Below are 13,643 nucleotides of genomic sequence, written 5' to 3'. Positions count from 1 at the left end.
ACATTCTTTGATAGTATTTTAACTCTAATAAAGTATGTTTAATCTCTGTTCTTACTACTGTATTAGTTAATTACTGTAAAAAAGAAAGAAAGTTTAGTTGGTGGGTGAAACTTACTGCAGCATGCTTCCCATATAATATAATTATAATACGTAAAATAGCAATTTGAAAGCCTAACCAGAGAAAAAAGAACTCACCACTTCTCTGTTACGTTGAGAAAGCACTTCTGAAGATACACGAACGACGTTCTAGGAGTCTCCAGTTTGACTTTACCACAAAAGTGTGTTCCACAACAGGGCTAACTTTCTGTTTGCTTTTCTTTGGAGAGTTCTAGCGTAGCAGAAAGGTGAGCATACTCTATGAACAGCAAAGTTGTGTTCATCACGTGACGTGAACGGATAACATTTGAAGATAGTTTATTCTTATTGTATATAAGCGAATGCATGTCAGAAAGCACAATCAGTTTATTTCAAACATTAGATTTTCAATTTTAGATACAAGGCGATTTCCGAAGGACTGCGTTCAGTGACAACAGCTTCAGTTTCTTGAGGTGAGGGACAGAAAAAAATTGTGGGGCATCTATTTTTTTGTATTACTAATGTAATATTTTAATATTACTTGACCTACATTACAATACAATATGTCTTAGAGACAAGCGGAACCCCTACCCCCTTGATCATCTCTATTGTCGTTATTCTTTGTGTTCATTCTGTTTTATCGCTTAATTTGGTTAATTTGAATGTAATATATCTTTCAGCAGTGAGGTTATATGAGACATGGACCTATGCTTAATGTGGAATTTGAATCACAAGAGCTATCACCGGGAATCGAACTCGGATTTTAAAAACGCGTACGCTAACTATATAGGCACGAGGGAGCGCACTCTATTTTTGTCCGCTTCGTTGTTTGTTCATAACTCAAAGATGAATATTCTGTACGAAAATCTTTCAGTTTAATGTCCTACGATTATGTCCTTTAGGCTAAAGCAGACGATGGCTAAGCCAAGTGAATGATGATGGAAGAATTGATGGAATGAGAATGTAAGAGTAAAGGAGTACCGCAAGAATACGCACGGACACAATGTTGACCACTACAACTTTACTTTGCCGTGGATTGAACCAGAAACTCCATACACAGAAGTAAGAGCTCTACCCCTGAGCAACTGTGCCCCTCTAGATGCTGTACGAAAGAGTATGAGTTCATAATTTAAAATATATAGTAAAATAGGTCGAGCGTACATGTATTTTATATTTCTTTTTAACTTTGATATAAGTATGGGGCTATGTATAGATTTCGAATAGGTACTCTTTCAATCAAACACGACATATACTGTAGTTTTATTTAACTGAAAGACAGTGAATGGTGAAGGACAGGGCAGCTTACAATGGCTCTGTGCAAAGTTCTGAAATATTCGCACAATGCGAATGATGTCTTGTTCGAGTCCACATCAACTGACTTTTATTTACTTACTTATTTTTTCACCATTCATTTGTATTTTTCATCATTTTTGTTTAACATACAAAAGGCATAATCACGGAACGTTAACGGTGGTGCACCTACGCCATCTTTATTAAGCTCTTTGATTTAGGATTAGGATTAGATTTCTGGGCTTTAGGGGTCTATGACAATATTAGTCTGACACATATGAGGAATGGCGTCTCTTGCGATCACACTATCCGGGAAACTGGGAAGGAAGAAAAGAATGGAGAAGGAAGTGGGTTGGGACCATTATGTTAGATACAACCATCCCAGCATTTGCCTGGTGCGAATAAGGAAACTTAGGAAAATCGCACTCAGCATGGCTGGCCTGAAGTAAGCTTTTACACCTTTCTCGACCAAGAATAGAACCAGGGACCGCTCGAACCAAGCCTATTGATTTAATGGGGAATTTATTTTTTTCTGTTTTCTATGAAATGAAATGAAATTTTACTGATTTCTTCTTCGAGTCTAGTTAATTATCCCTTTCTTTGTTTCTTTTTTAAACTAACTTTATCATAAATAAATTTAATATTAGTTAAATTTGATCATTAAAATATTAAAAATATACATAACAAAATTCACTTTTGACGAAGTAAGAAGCATTTAGATTTGAAGAAGTACTTAGTAATACCAAATCATTAAAATTCCAAGTTTATTTTGAAGAACACATAGAAAAATAATTTTCCATATAAATCAGTGGACTAAAAAATATCGAAGAAGTGTGTAAAACCTATAAACTAAAGATAGTATTTTATTAGACTGTTAAAATAAACTTTAATAGATAATTCAGTGGCGACTCGTGAAGGAAGTCACATCAGTAAAAATTAGAGTTGTCGATGAGACGAGACAAGATTTTCTTGATAAGAGGTCTTCCACAATGAAGGAAAAAAAATCATTTTTCGAGTCGAGAAATCACTTTCATGACACCTTTTCGAGATGAAACACCCGCCTTAATCGCGTCCAGTGGACAACACTGGTAAAAATTACAATTTTGTGGCTACGAACTATGGAAAGAAAACTTAACTACTGTATGTAAGCATGAGGACATCAGGTAGGTTTTTCTTCTCTTAGGAAAGTTTCCTTAAAAATCGCTAGGCTCGTAATTATTAGGGGGCAAGAGGGGTGGTAAGGAAAATTTGGGGGAAGCGAGGCAACCACAGTTGTTTTGCTTGGAATATTATTATTATCAGTTGTACATATTATTATTATTATTATTATTATTATTATTATTATTATTATTATTATTATTATTATTATTATTATTATTATTATTATTATTAGTATTATTATTCACCGGTAGTACATAGAAAAATGGGGGCGAAGAAGGGGGCGAGAAAAAAAATTTTTGGAGTGGCGGTCGTCCCTTCTCGCTCCCCTGTATCGCCGCCACTGACATTATCAGAATACGTTGTCAGTGTTAAGAAACGACAGATGGCGTGAAGTTCTGAGTGAGTGTAAGGCAGAATGCCTACGAGCGTGATTATAACGCGGAATTTCTCACTGAAATTTTAGGGTGGGTCGAGATGAAATTGCTTTAAAGACTTAAAACATTTTTTAAAAAGTTTCATTTCTTATTATGAATCTACGATAATTTCAAAACTATGAGTATTCAAAATTGAAAAAAATGAAATCTTTGTTTTACGTCTTACGGTTATAGCTGGTAGGCTAAAGAAGACGATGGTGATGAGAAATGAATGGAATGATGGAATGAAGAAAGTGCGAGGAAATGGGATAACCGCGAGGAAACCCACGCATACCGTGTTTGCCCACCAAAAAGCTTACTTATAGCGTAAACTGGGATCGAGCCAGGGACCCCACGCACCAAAGGTGAACGCTGTACCACTGAGCCACCGCAGTCCCTATTGAATATTGAAGTCAAAATTGGTAGATCAGTTACTTCCGGTCTCCATAGAAGGTTAAGTCGGAGATGGAATCTGCCATAGCTATGAATCTGCTCTTAGAGCAATGAATCCTATGAAAACAAGTTGATCGCTATCTCTTAGAGTTCTATTGTTGTATCAAAAATCAATATTGAAACCAGAAGTTGAAGGAGACGTCTCCCATTTCTTATTTCGATAGAAGATTAAGACTTGAGATTGGATCTATCAGGTTGTCTAACAAATACTGCGGCTTTGAAGGTCAAAATTGAGTACTCATTTATTGTGATTGGAAAATAACGTTATGAAACTACATATACATCATTTTGTTCGATTACCTTTTACTATATATTTTTTCACCAATGCCATTTATCCTTTGCCATAGAAGTTCTGTGGTTCCTGTTCAAAAAAATATCACACGTGGTTTTCACAGGTCTCTTTTAAACTAACTAAATACAATTCAGTGTATTCTGCAGAGACCAAAACTAATAATAGTCTGACGGTGTCAGGTCCGGGTTACACGGTAGATGCAATAAAACCTCTCGATTTCAGACGGGTCGTCAAAGTTATATGGAGTCTGGCGTTGTCAGCGTACTGTATGACACCCTTTCGTTGACCAGTTCTGACAGTTTATTTTGAATTACAGGTACACTCGCACTAATTGTCGACAATCAAGTCTGGGTCTATCGTTGGCGCAGCAGTTCATGACAATGTCCTTCCAATCTCACCAAAAGCCAAGCATAACCTTTATAGGCATCAGCATTGTCTTTGCCACAGACTGTGTAGTTTCTCCTCGCTTCGACCACGATATTTTTCGCACGTTGTTGTCGCACTTTATCCGCTTTTCATGACTTGTGATGAAACACTTCAGAAATTGCTCGAGGTCATTACGTTAGAGATTCGCAGATGGAAATTCGATCCAGAAAATGTTTTTGAGTCAGATCGTGTAGCATCCAAACGTCGTCGACCTTGTTATTGTAGCCAACTTTCTCCTAGTAGTTTGCCACTGTTTGGTGATGGGTGTTGAGGTCATTGGCAAGATCTTTCTCCATTTCTACCAGAATATCATTCACGTTTACTGTGATTGGTCGCCCACTGTGAGGAATATCTTGGAACTTCGAAACTTTCAGAACGAAAACGACTGAATCATCTTTTGGCTGTTGCTTCTTGTCCATAAACGTTATGAATTTCTTCACTTCCGTCTTCATCGAATTTAAATTGTAAAATGTAGCACAGTTTTGCAGAAAGTTTGCCTATCTTCCACGGCGCAATATCTTGTGTCTGATAATACGAATTCCAACACTTTTTGCATATCTACTACCTTAAATTGTCAGCTGTCGGGTGACGTTAAGCTCGACCCGCTACGACATATATACCCTGAGATTTTGAACACTAGCGCCATCTGGTGCGCTAAAGGCTCACCGCTTTCCAGATTACCTGATATGTTTGGGATACTGATACTCCATTTTTTTTTAAAACGAGAGCGTTTCTCGCTAATTTTATGAGCATTTTTGCCCATGGTGATCAATATTGGAAAGGGAACTAGTAGATTTCTACTACTTTCGGTTTCAGTAAAGAGTTAAAAGATGAGACGGAACCTGTTTATGGGACACTGAGCCAATAATAATAATAATAATAATAATAATAATAATAATAATAAACATTTTTGATCTATCGTTTTGTCCTGATATTTATCGATAGACGGACGGGCATAAACGTTCTATAAGGCTTCCTATACTTATGCATAGGCAAAAGTCTAAAATGTATAAAAACCGTATAATTTACGCAAGCAAAATAAATTTATAAGTAGTATGTGCGTCACTGTTAGGAATATGACGTATGAGTGTCATCGTTAGGAGAACATAAGCAATAGATATAATATGTTAGTTAAAAGTGTGTTTTTTTCATATAAAGAACATTTTTACTTATAAATAAATAAATAAACAATATTTCCTAGAAGAATAAAAAACTTCCAATCCAATCAATATTGTCAATGAATGAGATACTTATTGGCGCCATAATTTTTTTTCGATTTTCTCGAAAACTATGCATGAGAATTCAACCTCAGACTATCATTTTGTTCAGCTTAATGTCATCTATTGACTGATATACAGTTATGTATCAGCCGTGGACATTATCTTAGTTAAATAAACTGAATTTAAAAAAATAATGAAGAAATGAAATCTTTAAGTTCACTGATTACCCTCCCTATATTTCTAATGGAAATTCAAATCGTTCCCACAATGCAACAAAAGTGACTCTGTGACACTACTGGCTAGAGTTGTAACTAACTGCATCGTCTGCTACTGGCAGTAGCTAAGTGTGTATCATTTTCTAATCCTATCTGACTCACGCGCTCTGAATGATTTGATTCGTTCTTGCTTTTAGTATTTCGTAGTACCCAACTTCCTTGAGTGGCGGCGCCACAGTCTCTACAGTTTCAGCAGGAAGAGCAACTTAAACCTTTTATACTAGAGGGTGCCCGGGAAATAAGGACGAATTTGAATTTCGCACCATTTTGTCATATGACGGTAGGCAGCCGTGGTTTTACCATGTTTGTTATCCTCTATTCTTCCGATTAGTAGCCTGTGTGGTGAGCATTGTTGATTGGTGTTTATTTTGGCATGGTGCGTTTGACAACAAAGCAACGCATCTTGTGATTAAAAGTTATTACAAAAACAAGGAAAGTCCCACGGCTACCGTTCGAGATTTGCGTGTGATTTCAGATTGTTTTTTTCCAGTGTTGGATGAAATGGAATTTGAAAATGACGATTTTTAGTTTCAGCAAGATGATGCGACCTGTCACACATCCCGTGGAACAATTGGTCTGTTGAATGAAAAGTTTCCTCAAAAAATTATCTCTTTGCGAGGAAATTAGGAATGGCCTGCCAGATCATGCGATCTTACCCCTTGTTACTTTTTTCTGTGAGGATTTGTGCAATCTAACGTGCACGTGAACAAGCCACAGACAATACAACAACTGAAGGATGAAATTAAGAGGGTTATTAACGACATCACACCAGATGTTTGTGAACGCGTCATCGCAAATTTCAATAAACGCATTGCTCATTGCCGTGCAGCCTTGGGTGGTCATATGCCGGATACAATTTGTCATACATAAATGTGAGAAAATTACCTAATTTGAATGTATACATAAATGGAAGTTACTCAATGTGTTTATAAAAAAATTCAATATATTTTATATTAGTTTTATAACACTAATATTCGGCCCTATTTCCCGGACACCCTCTATATTACTTTATACTTAAGTTTTACGTCCCAGGGTTATGCCGGCTAGGGTAAAGGAGACAGTGATGATGAGAAATAAATCCAATTGTGGAATGAATAAAGTCAGAAGAAACGGCAGAACCCGGAGAAAACCTACGAACACGGTGTTTGTCCACCACAAAGCCTTCCTTGCGCGAGCTGGGATCGAACGAGAGACCAATCCACCAAAGGTGAACGCACTATCACTGAGCCACTGTGCTTCCAAAACAGAAATTAATGTTTAGATCAGGGCCGGCCTTAAGTGGTGCGGGGCCCGATTGCGAAAGGGACCACAACACACTTGTTTGCTCTGGGGCCTAATATGCTGTTAAAACAGCACTGGAGAGTAGATTAGACTGGCGACTGGACAGTAGAGTAGGGATGCTCATGAGACAATATTTCTTGCTGTCTCGTCTCGAAAAAGTGCTGTAAAAGTGATGTCTCGACTCGAAAAATGTATATTTTTCTATTGGAAGAGCCGTGTCTCGACTCGAATTTTGTCAGGAAAATCCTGTCTCGACTCGTCTCGTGCGCATCCCTACAGTAGAGTAGACGGCACTAGCGCGGGGCCCCCTTAGGCGCGGGGCCCTATTGGGAGCAATCGGTCCAATCGGCTTAAGGCCGGCCCTGGTTTAAATGCTGATGAAAATTTTGGGACATACTTGTATCATATGAAAAATGGTAATAGAGGCATTCTGCCCTGCTAAGTGAAAAGGCCTTAACTCCATTTCACATACTTTCGAGCAAATAAGCAAAACACGTTTTGGCTTAGGCTGTACGTTCAAATTTGTTGTATTTCAGTAAAACTTTATTAAATATATTTTCACGATCTAAACTTTGTGTGGTAATACAGTTAAATATTTTTGCTTATGAATTGCCACTTAAGGTCTTTTTGCTTACTTTCAGTTACAGTTTTGAACATAAGTTAAACACTCATGACGTCATTACCCCCTACCTATTGGTCAAATTACGTCAATTTCACTTTAGATAGATGCAGGAGTGTACTACGAACATTCCCATACCAATATCTCGATTTTCGAAAAATGTGGAGTTAAGGTCCTTTCGCTTAGGACGGCAGCATTGACATCTTGCTAATGGCATAGTGAACAGCTTAAAAATTATCACGATGTTTGATTAATACTAATCAGATTATTTCGCTTGATGTTCTACCACGTGCGTCAAAGACACGTATGTTTTAATTCCCATTAAGATTTCGATTCGACCTTTCTTAATTAAAGTATCCGGAACACATTTTCTCACAAGAGAATATGACAAGAGAGAGGGGGCAATGATAATGTTGAAGAAGAAATTGTAAAATTTATGATATAGGATCAAAATATCGAAGATGGCACGATACATTGTACCGTGCTGGATGAGAAAGAGAGGGAAAAAAAGTTCGTCTTCTTATTGACAAAGGGTTATACAGTATGTGTAACCCTTGAAAAGTTTTAATATATAAAACAGTACCGTAAGACGGAGTTACTTTGCACCAAATTTAAAGAATTTTAAAGAAAATCGCATGTAACTTACAAACGTAATGATTTATAACATTGTATTTTAAACATATAATAGCTAGACATATAAGGAAAATGTTTGTGCAAGTGCCGAATTCGTTAATATTCAGTATGACCTAGCTATTGAAATATAAATTTTGGTGCAAAGTAACCCCATAGATGAGAATACTTTGAACAACATACAAAAAAGTATGTTCAACATATGAACATAATATTTCTGTGCTATGTTTTCCCTTCAGTATTTACATTTCACTTCCTACACAAAACTGCATGCAGTATACAAATATTGATATTAGAATGATGGTACCGGTAAGAGTACAGCTACTTAGTATGAATTATCGATATTTGTAAAGAACATTATGTATGTTCTGGTACCGGCATAGGAACCACAATGTGAACTCAGAAACAGAAAAAAAAAATCCCTGTGAACTGATTTCCCTTGGTTGCTCTTTATGTCCAAGAATATAATCCCAAACGTGACTAGTGGAAGATTTACGAGGTATGTGTCTTTCAAGCCGAAGCTCACCCATATTGCATGATTTCTTTTTTAAAAATGTAGTGTTAGTCATTCCTATGCGTATAAGCTTCAAGCCCCCACCCCCTCACCCGAAGTCTAATGATTTCTAAGAGGAAAAAAACGAAGTCTTTCTGAGTGAAGCCTCTCTCAAACTAATTCTCTGGATCCGCCACTGTTCGTAATTTATTTTCCAACAAAAAATCCATTCCGGCATCTACCTAAATAGGACATTTACCTATAATTAGAAGACAGGAGGTACCAGCAGTAGTAATTTCCTATCTAAGGGGTTACTTTGAACCGGTGCAAAGTAACCTCGATTAGAGGGTGAAATCGGCTTCTCCCAGTTTTATTATGTCTATGACTTTAAAACGTTTCACGCTTCAATTTCAACTGTTGCTTCGAAGTCCCATTATGCACACTAGTATTCTACAAAACTGACATAACTTTGACGGAAACTCTTGAAGGTGATATCTTTCAAATTTTGTCGGTCTTTACAATGACTGCTTTCCACACGTCTACAACAACAAACCCTGTGATTAGAACTGATGTTAACCGTCAACATTATAGCCAAAACACAATTAGATATTCTATTCAACGATGGCAGTTGAAACTTTCTCTTTACAGTTAAAGGTTTTACCAACAGAGGGCTATGCAACTCTTTTCATATTTTGTGCAAAGTTACCCCTGAAGTGCAAAGTAACCCCGTCTTACGGTAACTCTTCTTACAGTAGCATTGATTGTAATCACTGGCGGCTATTGAGGGAAGTCACATCGGTAAAAACATTTTATCGCTTCAAGCTACGTATCAATTCTTGTATATAGCTTGTAGTCATAAAATATATATTAATTTCTTTAGCTTGTAGTGACAAAATGTTAACTTTTACCTGTATGTGACTTCTCTTACGAGCGGCAACTGTGTTTGAAGAGAGAAAAAAACTATTAATTAATAGTGTAATAAGGAAACGTCATCAAAGTTTTGTGACCACTTCCTATTTTGCTCACATTTCCTCCTTCCCTGACCATGTTTTGAAACTTTATGAGAAATGTAATTAGCAAAGTTCTATAAATATATTCCTTTCTCGCGTCGAATAATATAATATATTGATTCTCCAGAAAATATATAAATTACACCAGTATCAATATAATAGAGAGAATACGATTTTTTTTACGGGCGTGGAATTTAATTAATGAACTATATACGTTCGTTGATGTTTTTAAACGAATGTGTACACAGTTTTGATATTGACTGCTGTTGGTTCGGGCGAAAGAAAATCCAGCGGAAACTGAAACACATTATGTTTATACGAGTATTAAATAAATGTTGGGATTTTCCGTATAGAAGACAGATGCGAAAGAGGATTTGCGTCATTGAGTTAAATAGATACAACACACACATGTGTTACCAGAACCGTACTTAATTTGACATTCACAGATGGCTTTATGAGATACAACGCCAACACTAAAACACTTCATTGAATGAAACACGAATGAATTCGTTTTCAGTGAGCGGAGATTACATTCAGAGACGGCTCTTGAGGGGATATCACATAGGTAAAAACGTAAATTTTGTCGCCACAAGCTATGGGAAGCTTACCTAAATGTACCAATTCTTCTATATACTGTACAGCTGTCTTTCCTTTAGTTGTAGAGATAAAGCAGGTGGGAAAAGATTGATCTTTTGTCTTTTTCATAAAAGCCAGTATAGTATCCAGTGGCGGATTTAGCTTGGAGCAGGGGGGCCTACGATTCCTAGTTTTTTAAGCGACAAAAATAATTGAAGCTATTATTTTTAGTTCATAGTAAGCATTGCCTTTCATTCTTTACTGAAAAAAAAAAACTGAAACATTAGACATAGGTTCAGTTATAGTTTTTCTGTTATGCAATGTGGTTCACCATGTCAACGTCTAACCTAGCCATGATATCCATTGGGAGAGAGTTAAGTTGGAAACTCGCAGGACCCATGAAAAATTGTAAACTCATAATATACCTAATCATAATCATAATCTGGGTTCTGACTTTCCCCCCAGTTTTTACCTTCTATATCCGACAACCTCCACTCAGTATATCATATGAATATGAAGTTCAAGGATTATGCGTTACGTCTCTGTAAGATGCACGGAAAATATAGTAGCAAGTCTCATAAGGAACCCTATAAAGCAAGCAACCTATTTGATATTCTGCCAGTTAAGACGTTTTTCAAACGTTTTTATAAAGGTAACCAAGGAAGTTCTGTCCCTTTTCCAGCCACCAAATTCCAACATCGATATGTCACCTGAGACGTAGCTGGAAGATTAAAAATAGTCCCCTTAGCATCGACGACCTTCTGTCAACGTTCTGGAAATCCATGGATTCCATCGCGGTAGAACTTGGTGGGCCGTGAAGCGAAGAACGTATCAAGTGCATTTTGTACCTCTAATAGGGATTTGATCTGGCGTCTTCTAAGGTGATTGTCCAAGGAATGGAACAGGTGATAATCGGACGGTGCACTGCCCGTGGAGTATGGCGGATGCTATAGTGTTTCCCATCCAAGCCTGCAGTGTGCCATTACAGTCAAGGTAATGAAATTTTTGTTTGGAGGGACCCAATACTTTCCGAATGTACCGTGCACTGTAGATTTTCAATACATAATTTTCGGTCTATGTAGTAACTTTATTTGCTCTCTACTCAAACCAAAATTAATTTGGGAGCTTCAGAATAATCTAGGAAGAACTATATTTTGGGAAATAATTTCTTTATTTATGTATTATTTCATTATAAACTCTGTATATGGGCATAATTAGACATCTTAATCCGATACAAAAATATAGGTCAGCAATTGGACAGAAATTTTCGAAATTGACCACCAATCTGATATTTGTCAGAATAATTTAGACCCCCTTCGTCCCTTTGAGATGCCCATGTTCTCCCAAAATCCGGTTTCATCCAGTTTTTACCATTTTCTATTCGTTTTACATTTTCCGCCGCCAAAATTATTTGTTCTGATTTGAGAACTTTATTCCACCTCAGTATTCAGGCACGAATGACGTCTTTTACCAGCAGCTGTCATCGGAGAAACAACTGTTGTAATGAGGAAGTAAAATTTAATAAAAGGACTGAAATTTCATTAAATATTAAGGTAAAAATTAGTTTCAGTTAATAAATAAAGTTGTTGGAAGCAGAAGGGAGCCCTGAACTGTAAAATTAAGCAGTGAGAACAGTCAGAAAATCGGTGAGATATGGAATCTCAATTCAAGGATGCCATGTTTACGTCAACAAATTGCTGTGGACAGGAGTGAAACAATAGTGTATTGGTCTGTTTTTGGTGATTAAGATTCAGTGATTTAAAACATTTAGGATATCCTCTCCAGCTTCTAAATTCTTCGTTAGGGTTCGATAGGCCTGTCCTTATATAGCTTTGTGTTTGTACGTAGTATATGTGATTTTTTTTATTAACATGGCAGTAGGTGTAGGCTTCTTTGTGGATAAGTTGAATTTCATAATGTCAGTGTGAGTTAGAACAGGGTCTCTCATTTACCCCTGAATTGATCACAGCTTCCAACGATAATGGGTTAAGTCAATAATTCATAGGGGTTCTTTTCCCATCGGGAAGGAGACCTATCTTTCTTTTTCATTAATAGTAATTATAAAACATGATTTAGTTATTAGAAGGGCCATTGGACTCTGATTATTCTGTTCTTTTTCTCAGTTCATAGAGCCGGTTTAGGATGGTGAAATTTAGTGATTGTTTGATTTACGTATATTTGAGTTGTGTGATAATATGAATTAACATGTGTAGGGATATGTACTAATATTTGTTTTCTTAGTTTATGTGGGATGTAGGATGTATGTGTGTGATTTAGTGCGTAGATAGTAGAAGTAATGTGTGAGTGAAAGTATGATTTATTTATTTACGGACAGTGTATTGACGTGTAATTATTTATCTCGTTTGGTCAGTTTAAATGGGTAAATTAATTCGCAATGCAAATTCATAGCAATTCGGTACCGTAACTACATAGTATATCGGTTATGGTTAACTATGACACAGTACAAAGCGTGTTTAATAGTGCAAAGTTTGTTTTCGTACTACCAATGCTACCTCGTATCGGGCTATGAACTACTCGCTGTTAGTGATTTGTTATTCAGAAACTTAAGGATCTAGTCCACCCGGAAATTACCCTTCTTTTGTAATTAAAGTATTGGTGAATAAATATTAATTCTGGTCCATATGAATAGAGATATAAATGAATAATATTATAATTTCGCTTCTCTGAAAAGCACCATCATTTATATAGTCAAGTAATCGAATTATTAACAAAATCAAACTTTGCGTTTATCCCTAAACTGAAGTTTGTCTATATAGCATTTTTCTGTTGTCAGGCTGCGGTTTCAAAGTCTCTTCACGGCTTTCGGCTTCGTTGCTTTCGGCGAACGATCGCATTGGTGACACTTTAAAAATATAATTGCATTCAGATAAGAGGATAGTTAATGATATTGAATTCTCATTTCATATAAAAAGTAATATGAAGCCGTAAATATTATTTAGTTTGTACTGAAAGAATTTAATATAAGTTCATACAAATTCACGCGTATTGATTAGTGTACTATAGTAGTTTGTTGATTTTAATATATATAATGAAACTGCTTTGAAAAGTCTAGGGCAGAAATATGGAATAGGGTGTCTATAAAGAAGTTTGTTATAAATGAGAATAAATATAAATGAATAAAGATAGTGATAATACACACACGCACACACATTCATATATATACTTAGTACATATATATGCTTAGTACATTAACCATTACGTCAGAATTTTGTGTGAGTATAGTGCGTCGTGTGAAAATGGTGGATTGTATTTTCTCTTCGTGGCTCAACATTTAATAGTAATCGGACACATTAATTGATCATCCAGCCTGACGATGCGAATAGTGGTCATGTTGCAAATGGTTCCGGATAGTTTCCAATTAATCACAGAACATAATAGCTGTTTGCATAATTGGTGCAGTTTAAATAT

At 36.3% G+C, this 13,643-nt stretch overlaps 1 protein-coding gene across 3 annotated transcripts in view; it reads right to left on the bottom strand.

Annotated features, from left to right (window-relative positions):
- LOC145690341 (sister chromatid cohesion protein PDS5 homolog B-A-like) overlaps positions 1-344 on the bottom strand; it is a 104,026-nt gene extending 103,682 nt beyond the window's left edge. For all 3 annotated transcript variants that reach the window (XM_081765138.1, XM_081765140.1, XM_081765139.1), the window contains exon 1: positions 196-344. The gene's annotated coding sequence lies outside the window, so the exon portion shown is untranslated. The remainder of the gene's footprint in view (positions 1-195) is intronic.
- Between the last annotated feature and the right edge of the window lie 13,299 nt (positions 345-13,643).

The sequence above is a fragment of the Thermobia domestica genome, chromosome 7, assembly GCF_964235325.1.
Source record: "Thermobia domestica chromosome 7, izTheDome1.hap1.1, whole genome shotgun sequence".
NCBI classification, from domain to species: Eukaryota; Metazoa; Arthropoda; class Insecta; order Zygentoma; family Lepismatidae; genus Thermobia; species Thermobia domestica.
The sequence above is the reverse complement of the archived record's forward strand: the minus strand, read 5'-3'. Positions and strand labels throughout refer to the sequence as shown.